The 12952-nt window shown below is 45.5% G+C and overlaps 1 protein-coding gene and 1 long non-coding RNA gene across 2 annotated transcripts in view; one reads left to right on the plus strand and one right to left on the minus strand.

The window, feature by feature from the left end:
* Nucleotides 1-12952, minus strand: part of NMNAT2 (nicotinamide nucleotide adenylyltransferase 2) — a 138494-nt gene that overhangs the window by 45805 nt on the left and 79737 nt on the right. The gene's annotated exons all lie outside the window — the stretch shown is intronic.
* Nucleotides 2495-9630, plus strand: LOC138924231 (uncharacterized). Its single transcript, XR_011439045.1, has 3 exons — nt 2495-2630; nt 4715-8510; nt 9411-9630. It is a non-coding gene; the product is annotated as an uncharacterized lncRNA (long non-coding RNA).

Below are 12952 nucleotides of genomic sequence, written 5' to 3' on the forward strand. Positions count from 1 at the left end.
ATTCCCTCTAGTTCCTGGATTTTCACCCATTTGTCTGGCTTCTGCAGTCACTGCTACTTGCAACCCTGAACCGGCTGTCAGAGAGGAACACTACTGATCTCATCTGCTCCACTACCTCTAGCTTGGGAGAATTTGAGTTCCTCTGTCTTCACAGCTGGAAATGATTTATGACCATCACTTTCACAACTGTCACTTCTGACAGATCACGCCTGGGTGAACCTCTCTTATGCCCCGGCTGCTACCTGCCACCTCAGAATTCTGGCCTCCACTCAGATCCTTTCCGCTGGAGAAGCTCCCCACATCCCCCTCACGCATCCCTTTCAAACTAGGCTCCAAGCTTCTTGGAATTCACCCATTATTGAAAAAGGTTTTTTCTATTTTTTTCTTCAGAAACAGAAAGCTAAATATATACGTACAAACACGGCATGAATTGGTTTTCTCTTCAGTAAGACTCATAAACACATGAGAGAATTATTTTAGAAACCTACAGACTGTAATCCTAAATATAACTGGGTGGGTGGGTGGATTGGGGTGGGGGATAGAGTGGAAGGTGAAGGGAGAGGAATAAACACAGGAAGAGGATCATGACGTAGAAAACCCACCGTGGCTTCACATTCTGGTGACGAGTCTCTGCCATTTGCATGGAATCAGGCTCTATTTTTAAATGCAAGTCTGTTACTCCACATTTTATTAACCATTAACCTTTTTGCATACAACCTCGCCATACAGGCTTCTTATATAGGGATAGTTCAGGCTTTGAAACATAGTTTATCCAGGAAACAGCTTTGCTGTTGTCAAGTAAAACAAGTGGAGAACATGAGGCAGAGAATGTTCCTTTTTGCAAGGATGTGGTCCTGCTGAGGCTGTAGTACAGGGTGGGGCTTCTTTAAGGTTAAAGATTGCTTCTCCCCTAAAGAATGTTATTGGAAAAACACTGTTCCTTTATAGCTTTCTTATTTGTGCTCATCTTTCCTCTCTATTTCCCCAAGGTCAGTAGAAATATCTTCCTGGAACAAGGCCCCCCTTGCTAAGAGGGCAACTGACTGTCCGGGTTGGCCTGTAACTCTCCTAGTTTTAGCACGAAAAGTCCTATGACCTGGGAGACCTTCTAGTCCTCGGCAAACTGAGATGGTTGGTGTGGTCGGCTGAATAACGGCCCTTCTAAGATGCCCACATCTCAATTCCTGGAACCTATAAGTATGTCACCTTAACATGGCAAAGGGGACTTTGCAGATGGGACTTAAATTAAGGATCTTGAGATGGGGAGATTATCCTGGATTATCCAGGTGGGTCTGATGCAATCACAGAGAGAATGTGATGTGACAACAGAAGCCGACAGCAGAGAGAGAGAGACTTGAAGATGGAGGAAGGGACCACGAAACAAGGAATGAGGATGGCACTGGAAGCTGAAAAAGGCAAAGGAGCAGATCTCTCTAGAGCTTCCAAGAATACACCTTGATTTTAGGACTTCCAGAACTATAAGACAATAAATTTATGTTGCTTTAAGCCAATAAATTTGTGGTAATTCATTACAGCAGCAATAGGAAACTAAGACAGTTGGCCACCCTACCCCTCCCTCGACCAGGGTGCCCAGTGAACCACCGACCCACTCCGTCTTGTCCTACACGCACTCACCCAACAAGTATCAACTCCCACAGAAGTGGAGAAAGGAAATTGGCTCACAGAAAATGTGCCATGTGTCGGACTCTTTCAGGGTCACAGGAAAAACACAATTTTAAAGTAATTCTGTTGTTACTTTGGAATTTTCCCTATTAAGAAACTTGTAAGCAAAGAAAAGTACAATAACCTATAACCATCCCAAAATAAAACCTTTGAAATTCCTTGGGTTAGACACTGAGCCCACCTAGGAGGCAACAGAGCATAAGTTATAGGCTCTAGGTTCAAATCCTGCCCTAGTCAAGGGACCTGGGTTCAAATCCTGCCCCAGGCATTACCAGCTGGGTGACCTTGGGTTAATTGCTCAACTACTCGGGCTACCAGTTCTTCTCTAAGCCAGAGGTGATATTACCCAGCTCCCAGTGTAGTTAGATAATGGAAGCAAAGAGCTTAGCATAGGACTAGCACCCAGGAAACACAGGCTATACTTTTCTTTCTTGGGGAAGTCTAACAACTCCTCTGGGGAGGAAAGTTGTGAGATAATAGAAAATATATATATTGGTCTCTGTCCTTGGTTCCTGGCACAGAGCTCTTAAACCTTTATAAATTCCTAAGTGATAACAGCACTAGGAGCATCTTTTCTTCTACTGAGGTGACTCTGGGTGGGCTCCTGGATGGCTCTTAGATAGAGGCTGGTCACCAGAGAGACCAAACCATGATCAGAAACTTGGAATTTTCAGTTCCATCCCCCATCCTTCAGAGAGGGGACAGGAGGCTGGAAATGGAGTTAATAATTGATCACGCATATGTGAGGAAGCCTCCATAAAAATGTCAATAGCAGGAGGTTTGGAGAACTTCCAGACTAGTGAACACAACGCTGGGAGGGTGACACACCCCAACTCCACGGGACAGAAGCTGCTGTACTCAAGACCCTCCCAGACCTTGTCCTATGTACCTCTTCATCTGGCCGTTCATCTGTATCATTTATCACATTCTTTCTTAGACTTGTAAACGTAAGTAAGTATTTCCCTGTGTTCTATGAGTTGCTGTAGTAAATATTTGGAACCCAAAGAGGGGGTCTTTGGAACATCCAATCTGTAGCTGGTTGGTCAGAAGCACAGATGATAACCTAGTGCCTGAAATGTGTGTGTGTGTGTGGGGTGGGTCTTGTGGGACTGAGCCCTTAACCTGTGGGATCTGATGCTATCTCCAGGTAGATAGTGTCAGAAGTCCTTAAATTGTAGGACACCAGCTGGTGTCACAGAGAATTGTTTGTTGTGGGGCAAAATCTCCAAGCATTTGGTGACAGAGAGTGTCAGAAGTGTGAGTGTTTTGTATGAGGAAAAAAGGAGACGCAAAAGAGAAGAGACTCATAATAAGAAAGAACTGGGTTTGGCCCTACGTGGGAAGGTGGAAAACTGAGTTTTTTCCTTATTAAAAAAGTGAAAGTGGAACAAAAAAGTTTTTAAAACTCTTTTTAAAAAGTATGCAGCTTGCCAATGTGGGAGTATGAGGTCGAAGTCTTACTCTTGACCTACAAGGCTTGTCGGTGCCCCAGTGAGATGTTTTTCTCGGTGCTCACTGCCTCGCTTGTCCCGCCCTCCCTTAGAGAAAGCAGACGTGGCCCTCTCGGCTGGAGAAGCCATCTCTGGAAACCAAGTATCCGACTGGGACCAGACCCCCATCTCCTCCCATCCAAACCAAACAAGGGGCTCTGAGTATGTCAGAGAAGCCAAGATTAGGGGTGGGGGCGGGGGGAGGGGGTATGCTGCGCTTGGGCACATTTCCACTCACATTCGAGCCTTCGCTGGGTTGCCAGGATGTCTGTGGATGATGGATGGGAGAGACAGCCACAGGCAGGAAATGTCAGGCTGGCCCACCGCTCTCCAGGTTATTGATTGAGCTCTGCTGGCGGCGGGACAGAGGAGGTTTCTGCTGTCACGGACAAGACTGCTTTGAAGGGTTTCATTCGTCTTATGAAACTCTCAGAGCTCACAGAGGTTTTGCTGCTTCTCCCTGAACTGACCTGGAGGCATGACGCCAGGGGACACCAGCAGGAAATGCGTTCAAATGGCCTTTAGGATTATGATGTGAAATTAGATACCGTTGTTGTATATCCCTTAAGGCAATTTTTTTTAATGATACTAATTGATGCCAGTGAGGCTGAGGGGAAGTGTGGGAGTATAAATTGATAAAGCCTTTTAGGACAATATGGTGGTCCGTGTCTATCAAAAATGACAAACGAGAAAACCTTTGACCTGGCAATTCTACTTCCAGTAATCAACATGACAGAAAAAAACTTGCATGTGTGCACAGAGATATGTTGAAAAGGATGTTTCATTTCAGCATTATTTGTAGTAGTATAAAGTCAAAAATAAATATAGAAATTACACTATAAACATCTAAAGGAATATTATGTAGCCATTAAAAAGAATGAAGTTGGCCTATCCAGTCTGACATGGGAAGATCTTCAAGACACATCGTTAGGTGAGAAATAAAATAATCAAGTCACAGAACAATACCTATAGTATAGCAACCTTTGAATAAAACTATATGAGTGTAAAATAATTTCAGACCGTGCTAATGAGAGCAGTGAAGGAAATAAAACAATGAGATAGGGTAGAGACTGGGTAGTGTGGGTGGGCTTATCCGCAGAAGTGGCCTGGGGACAGAGAAGTGAATGACAAGGCATCAGCTGCATAAAGATCAGGAGGGAAAGTGTGGCAGAGCCGTGGATCAGGGGAATGATCTGAGTTACATTTTTGAAAGCTCCCTTGGCTGTTGGGTGGAAAATGAATTGTGGACGAGCAAGAGTGGAGGCAGTGAGACCAACTAGGCGACAATTATGGGAATCCAGGTGAGACATAGCAGTCTTGAGCACACTAATTGTCAGGCTTCCTGTCATTTACCTCTGAAGGAGACACGTTAATCTATATCTTACAAGGTGTTTGAGAACTGAGATATTATTTTTCAAAGTAAAAAGGTACATGTTAAGTGGAGAGTAATACTATAGTAGAATTAAATTTTGCTATAGTTTATTGATTATGCAGATTATTTTGTTATGACCATATCTGATCTGGCCAAATCTTTTCCCCAGAACACTGCAGTTTTTTCAACATGATATTATATTTTATGATACGGGTAGCAGTTTTTGAAATGGGTGGCAGTACTGTTTCTCCCAAGATTCGAAAGGAGGACCCCCCCACCACAGGAATTATGAAAACCTCTACAAAATTTCTAACTAAAGGGTAAGGTCCTATATTCTCATGCTCTTAAACGCACTATGCATGTGCTTAAGCATACCTCTCTCTCTGGTTTTTGTTCCTTTTTTAGCTAAACTTACAGCGCCCCCTATAAGACTAGACTTTATTTTTTTCATCCTAATTTTAAGCATAGTGTACATTTTTCTCTTGGATTAACCTTCTCAGCACTTCCCTGAAAATATAGGGTGAATACCTGAAGGATCATGGAAATTTCCCCCGGGTGGTCCACAGCGCTGTTCTTGGAATGTAAAAGATGAGTTTTGTGACCCTCCACAGAGATGGCGGTTCTAACCAGAGAGGAAAAAGAAAGACTGCCAGGATTAGGCAAATCTGCAGTCAACCTGGGCGGGACTCAGAGGCACTCTCCCCAACATTCTTAAGATGCCATATTTCTAATTATCCAAAGATTTTGGCCTTGCAGTCTGGATCTTAGTATCTCCAGGGCCAGCTTCCCATCCTGCCCTGAACCTGAGACAGCTTTGAGAAACTCCTTGTGCGGATGGCCAGTGCCGAATAGGACATAGTGCCAACGCTTTGGAACCAGCACCCAGGGTAAGACAGCAAACCCTGCCTTCCAGAATGCCTCAGATGTCAAATCACAACTACTTCTCGTCCCTCCATTGGCCCAAGCTTGAATCAAATGCCTCCAGCCTGGCCCCTTTCCTGTCCCCAGTGGTTTGCCAAGAAGACCAGGAAGACCCCTATTCCTAAGGAAGTTCTAGATGAGTCATTCACAACCGGAGTAGATTTGCTTCTGAGAGGGCATTTGGCAATGTCTGGAGACAATTTTGGTGGTCACAGTTGGAAGGGATGCTGTTGGTAGTTGGTAGAGGCCAGGAATGCTGTTAAACCTCCTACAATGCACTGGACAACCCACACAACAAAGAATTTTCTGGTCCAAGATATCAATAGTGTCAAGGTTAAGAAACTATGTTCTAGATAAATAAAACAAGGCCTCCGTCTGAAAAGTAAAGTGGAAACTAATAATGCTAACATAGGTAGAAGAAATAAGGCCCCAAGAGAAGAAAAAACAAGGGCGTTGGGATTCCAGAGTCTGCCTTTCCACAAGGGACTGCTATTGGAAAAAGTGACCAAGTCAAACAGCATCATGACAAAATGCCCTGCATGACAAAGGGATTTCCAAGCTGTCCAGGAGGGCTGTAAGAGATTAGTCCTAAGGTTCCAGCTCACCCTCAGAGCCTCACATGGAGATGTCCCGCTGCGTGAGTCAAGGACGGTGATCTGGGACAAGCTCCTGCTCACATGTTTTCTTCCTCCCCATCCGCTCCCTTCCCTTTGCTTTCACAAACCGAATGCCCATCTGGGAGTCACGCATCTCAGCTTCAAAAGCTCCCCTGAGCGGGCAGAATGAGTGGTTTCTGTGCACAGTAGTTAAAGAGCACAGGATTTTGGAATGAGCAGACTGAGCAGTTTAGGGAATCCTTGGCCAGATATCAAGGGGGACCTTTTCTCCTTACAAGCCCTAATTAATTAATTGGTTCTTTATGAAAAGCTGTGAGGGAGTAATTCAGACAAGCAACAGCGAAAGGATTTTTCAGCAGTCTCTTTTCTAGGCTCAAAATAATATTATATAATAATCAGGTGAAATGAATTGTACTGGTTTCTTGGCGCTCCGCTGGTAAAGATTATTTTTCTCCTGAAAGTTCAAATGGCAGAGACCTCTCTGCACTGTCCTGGCAGGAGGGGACAAAGAGGCTTGTCCCTAGTCCAGCTCCCTGGAGGGACAGGCCTCCTGCCTTTCAGGTGGGGGGACACGGGGTCTGCTTTATAACCTGATGATTGACAGCCATGAAATGTAGTTACTGCTCTTCTTTTCTCCTGCAGACCCCAAGAAGCGGGCTGCTGCTCAGAACAGAGTAAGATAGTTGTGCAATACATCGCACACTTCTGGCCCCCAATGTGTGTGCACGCACACGCACACACATACACACATCCCGGTGTTCTGCCCAATTTAACCAAACAAATTTAGAAATTTATGAGCATACTAGGAAATAGAAAAGGACCAGGAATCTTTTTTTCTATGCATATTAGTTACAGGTTTTTGTTGTTTTTTGTAATTTTTAATTTTTAAGTAATTTCAGACCTAGACACAAGTTGCAGGAATAGTACAAAGAACTCTCACATACCATTCATGCAGACTCTCCATTTGTTAACATCTTCCCATATTTGCTTATCATTTTTGCTCTCTCTATATTCCTATTATTATTACTTTTTAAGCTATTTGCTAGTAAGTTGCCGCTTTGCTCCTAAATACTTCAGTGTGTATTTCCTAACAAAAAGGACATATTAGTGGCAGTTTATTAAGCTCGTCATTTTCTTGTTGAAGAAAGGCTGAACACTTGACAAATGGCTTAAAAGTTCGGGCCTGCAAAACAGAATTTTCCAAGATCTCCTGGTATAACTGGGATGAAACATTGGCTTTACTACTTTCTAACAGTGGATCTTAGTATCTCCAGTGTCCAGACTTTGGACACTTTCTGAAGTCTCAATTCCTTCATCCGTAAAATCGAAATAAGGCTGGGATCTCTTTCATGGGTTGCTGTGAGGATCCAATGAACTAAGTCATTAAACAAAACTATGCACGAACAGCTTTAACACATGCGTGCATGGATGGCACAATCCTCAATAACAATAGTGCTTCAGTATTAGCTACTATCCTCTCCTTTTCTCATCACTTCTCATTTTCTTGTAATTATTCAGGATTATTATTCTCCAACATTTTCCTAACCAGTGTCCTTTCCTATGAAGCCCAAACCCACAGTCTTTGTTTTTTTCTCCCCAAAGCCCCAGCACATAGTTGTATATCCTAGTTGTAAGTCCTTCTACTTCTTCTATGTGGGATGCTGCCACAGCATGGCTCAACGAGCAGTGTGTAAGTCTGCACCCAGGATCCGAACTGGCAAACCCCAAGCTGCTAAGCAGAGTGCGTGAACTTAACCACTACGCCACCCAGCTGGCCCCCTCCCACAGTCTTCATTGGTGGAGCGGGCCTCCGACACGCAATCTCACTAATCCCTCTCTCTCTCCACTGCCAGGCCCCCTGACCACCCCTATACGTCAGTCTTCTGTTCAATTTAACTATGACAATTTTAGAAATTTATAAGCATACTGAGGAATAGAAAAGAACAAAAACTCATTTTTTGTGAGGTTATTAAAATACCTGTGCTTTCAAGTAGGACAATCACAAAGAATCTAGCATGCCTGAGAGTGCATCTCTTAACAAGCAATGGGCAGTGGTTTGGGTAATTGCCACTGGACAGACGGAGATCCCTGGTTTCTGGGCACTGGGTCAACCAGCTGTACTTTCTTCCCTAGGCGTGGATAACTGGGTATTTGGTTAGTAAGGAAAAAAGAAAACTAATGTTTAAAATATGCTTACTATGTTCCTGACACTTTCACAAGATGTTTAGATATTTCCAAGTTCAAGCATTTTTTTTTTTTTTTGAGAAATTTATCTTTGAAAACTCAACAACAACGTCACATATTAATGAATCACTAACTATCACCTATGGGCTGCTGCAAAGGGGAAGGCTGGAAGACATGCCTTGAAGCAGAAAGCTACGGTTTGGCCCCAGCTGTAGCAGAGTTTTCTCTCCAGGGACCTGCCAGGTGTGTAGCTTCTGGGAACAGGGTGGCTTTTGCTGAGCGACAGCCTTGGGCCTTATGTTTATGTGGCTGGCTCTGCCAACAGCAGTTGCTGCTGAAGGGCAGAAGCAGCCTTCAGGGAGTCCCATGTGGAACCTTTTGCCTGTCTCCAGAGGCACAATTCACCCTCTCGCATGACTTCAGAACTTCTACAACTACTTGCCTATAGGATACGCCCAAACTCCCAAGCAGAACCTTATTTGGTCCTTTAAATCTGAACCTCGTTGCTCTCTCCTGCACCTTCTGACACAGCCCTCAAGCATGCGCTCGTCCCCCAGCGACACAGATTTGTGAACTCACCCGCTGGTGCCTTCACCCATGTGTTCCTTCTGCCTCAAAAGCCCTTCCCCAGCTTGGTAACACTGGAAAACCCTTCCAAGTCCAATTTGCCATGCCACCTTCCTTGACCTTCAGAGGTGGAATGGATTCTTTCTTTCCACCACTCTGTAGATATCGCCATGATAGGTTTGATCACGTTTTCTTTCGAGTAACGCTAGGTTGGGACTGTGGTTTACCCTTCTTTGCAACCCCAGCTCCTGGCCCCTCCTTATCACCCAGATATTCGATAATACTCAGCCAGCACTCATGATGTGCACAGCTCTGCACTGAATCACCTGTATGTCGAAGTACAGGCACCTTCAAAACCAGAACTCTCAGTCTAAAGGGGAATTTCTCACACGTAAATGTAGTAACTGGTTGGGAAAAAAAGTTCCACACTTTTTATATGCTAGTTTTGTGAATTGAAATTCCTAACATCCCCTTATATAGATTTTAAGAAAGAAATAATAATAATAATTAGGTCAAAAGTTTAAATGAACACGTCACCTTAATATTCTGTCCCATCTTTTTTCTCTTCTTATCTAGAACATCAGTTTACCTCAACAAAAAGATGTTGCTGATGATAAAGAAGAAATAGAAGAGAATATTCCATGGACAACCCATCGCACTGCGATGGCCATTTGTACCTGACTCTGAAATCACTCGGGACAGACATACAGAGAGAAATAAAATACTTTTGTAGATGCTTCTTAAAAAAGTCTATCTATAACCCAGCTCTTTTAACCAAATAAAGAGTAAGCACCGACTTCCCCATTGACGCAGTCTTTCCACATTGGGGAACACAAACGCACGTGTAACAACACGTGCAGTGACGAGCCCAGCATCCCTTTAGAGGGTACAGTCTACAGAGGACACAGGTTGTGTGTGGGTGGTGTTTAATTCAATCCAAGTTAAAGACACCATGTCCAAACTGCTTTTAAAATATTAGAGTGGCCCATGAACTGAGCAAACCACCAAATTCGGAGTAACCTCAGTCTTCATCTTTGATCTGGAGAGGTTTTTTTCTGCTTTTTCTAATGACTGTGGAAATAAAACACCTGCTCTGGGGGAGGGGTCAGCCTGTATTTCTCTTCTTGGGCTCAGTTTCTGCCCATGGTGACATCATCTACAGATTGGGATGCTTGAGGCAGCCAGGCAGATTTCCTCAGGAATGGTGGCGACGTCACAGACCCACAGTCCCCTCTGACCCAGGTGCTCTGGTTTCCAGGGACCTGATTTCTGGTCCAGGAATCTGGAATTCATTTTGACACAGGTCACAGAGAGCCATGTGAACAATGAGGAGGAAGCGGGTGGTGGGGCTGAGCATCTGTGTCACCCAGGGTCTGTCTCCCAGACTCCTCCCTGAGATCAATGGCCGCTCTGTGGGATGTGCAGCGGAGGGGAGAGAGGCTGGCCCCTGTCTCTCTTGCAGGGGCAGCTTGAAAGGGGAGTGGACTCATCCCACACACATTCTTTCTGACCTATTTCTCTTTCATGCCTGTGAAGATCATGTGCTGAGCTGAACAACAGCCCCAGATTTCCTCCCAGACTACCATAGCACCAGCCCCAGACCCGGGGCACACCAGCCACTGGGCCTCCTGGGCCTTTGAGCTGGCCAGGGTGGGTTCCCGATGGACTGTCCAGGACTGTTGACTTGTATTGTATTTTTGCAAAGTGTATGTCACTTTGCTTGTATCCTAGAGGGTAGGACTGTTTCTCATCCAGCCTGCTGCCTTACTCACTCCACCCCCTAGCCCTTAGCAGAAACATCTCAAATATTGTTAATACTCAATAAACATTGAATAAAAGTAGACTGTCCATGGGGACATTGTATACTGGGCAAAATTTGTTGGAAATAGCCCCTTTTCTGATTCCCTTTCTTCCCACTTATGGAAACTGAGATCTTTCACGGCAGCACCGACTCCTCATGCTGGGCCCTGGCTCTGCATTTTGGAGCTCTCATTCAGCATCCTTGGCATGTCCCCTGTTCCAGAGCACAGTGCCTCCCTCATGCCCTAGGATGGTTGTTACTTAGCGTCCTGACATTACTAATCACTAGACATGTGTGTCTTTTATATATGTTGCCTGATCTGTGTCTAACACATATACTTTAACAAGAGCCCCTAGTATATCTCCCCAAAGGAGTGACACTAAATGATAAATTCAGCAACTTGTGTCTGGGTGGGGTAGATGCCTCTAGATTGGCGCCCTTGGTCATACCTCAAAAGTTCCAACCAGGGGGCAGTGCGGCCGGGCTGGTCAGCCCTTTTATCACAGAAAGCAGGCCCAACTTCACCCTGCTATCTCTTAGCCGCACATCCCCAACCCCATCTTTATCCTGACCTCTCTTCTCTACACACTCTTTGACCCCCCTCCTTTACCACCTGCAATCAAGTCACCTCCAGAAAATCTCTGAAGCAGAAAAGCCCTTTTAGGGTTGACTCAGTGTCCTCCTCATTTTACTGACAGAGAAGAGAAGGCCCAGAACTGCCTAAGGTGACCTCATGGGTTGGAAAAGGATTCATGAACCTCACCCCAAGTCCATCTACCCCAGGGCTTTAGTCACTGGTTAAGGGACAGGCTTCTGCTCAGGTTAGCACTAGGAGCTATTCAAAGAGTTATGACTGATGTCCAAAGTAAAAGTTTTTCAAGTTAGCATCAGCTGTGAGCTGGATACTGCGCTAAAGCCCTGGAGTTACAGTGGTGCACCCCGTAAGGGAAGGCACACATAAATAGACAGATGTAATACAGTGTTAAAAGAGTTGTGGGGCCTGCCTGGTGGCGCAGTGGTAAAGTGCGCATGTTCTGCTTGGGCGGCCAGGGGTTCCCCGGTTCGGATCCTGGGTGCGGACATGGCACCACTTACAAGCCATGCTGTGGTAGGCGTCCCACATAGAAAGTAGAGGAAGATGGGCACGGATGTTAGCTCAGGGCCAGTCTTCCTCAGCAAAAAGAGGAGGATTGGCAACAGTTAGCTCAGGGTTAATCTTCCGCAAAAGAAAAAAAGAGTTGTAATAATAGCCAAAACTTCTGAGTGTTTTTATGTGTGCTGGACACCATGCTGTGGGCTTTACAATTACTATTTTAACAATGGGAGAAATTCATGGGGCTAAGGAAGCTCTGAGTTCCATGGACAGAGTGAGAAATTGAGCTTCTAATCCTGGGCACCAGCCCTGCCTCACCTCCCTGGCAGCCTCGGGACCCCAGGGGCGTAACCTGAGCCCTGAGCTGCTCTCGCTTAGGTTTTATGAGCTTTCTGGGCCTCCATCCCGAAGCTCTCCTGCCTGTTACGGACCCCGGCCCAGTCTGTTAGAGAAAAGCCCAGGCCAGGTGAAGAAACAGGGTCAGCCTTCAGAGCTGGCTCCTTACTTGAGAGGAGGAGTGGGTTGCAGAGGCCATGGCCCATAAGGAAGGAGGGATTGAGTTGAGTTCTGGGTTTGGAAGCCAGGTCCGCTCTGGAAGATTTATTCCTGGTCAGTTTTGGAATTTTGAAACCAGAGTGAGGTCATCTTGTCCTCCCAGAGAAAGGAAATCCCCCAAAGAGGGTGGGTGGGGGGCGGAATTTCTGAGGGCTGGCATTTCTTAACCAGGGGAGGGAGGGGTCAAAGAGGAGAGGGCAGTAGAAGCATTGCACAACCCTTCTCTCCCTGGGAAAAGTCCTAAGTCTGCTGCCTCGGGTGAGCCAGAGGCCACGGGCTCCATCTGCTGAGGCCTTGTAGACACACACACCAAATAAGCCCCCAACTGCTGACCTCTACAGGTCTAGGTGCCTGAGGCAGGAAAGAGGGAAGGGCTAACAAGTACTAGCCCACTGAGGATTTTTAAAATCATCTTGTTACCATGTATTTAATCATCACATCAGCTCTGTTGGGGGTAGTATCATTAAGCACAGTTTATAGATGAGCAGTTAAGGACTTGCTTATAAATGGCAGAGTCAGGAATCACAGCGACACCAGGTCTGGACTCAGGAGCCCACACCCTGGGGACACAGGTGCGTGCACACCCACACACATTGCTACCCAGGATTGCTGCCCTGGAAACTCTGCTGAAGTAGAAATCAAGATCCATTAGTCCTGACTCCACTGGAA

This window comes from Equus caballus, chromosome 5, assembly GCF_041296265.1.
Source record: "Equus caballus isolate H_3958 breed thoroughbred chromosome 5, TB-T2T, whole genome shotgun sequence".
Lineage (NCBI taxonomy): Eukaryota > Metazoa > Chordata > Mammalia > Perissodactyla > Equidae > Equus > Equus caballus.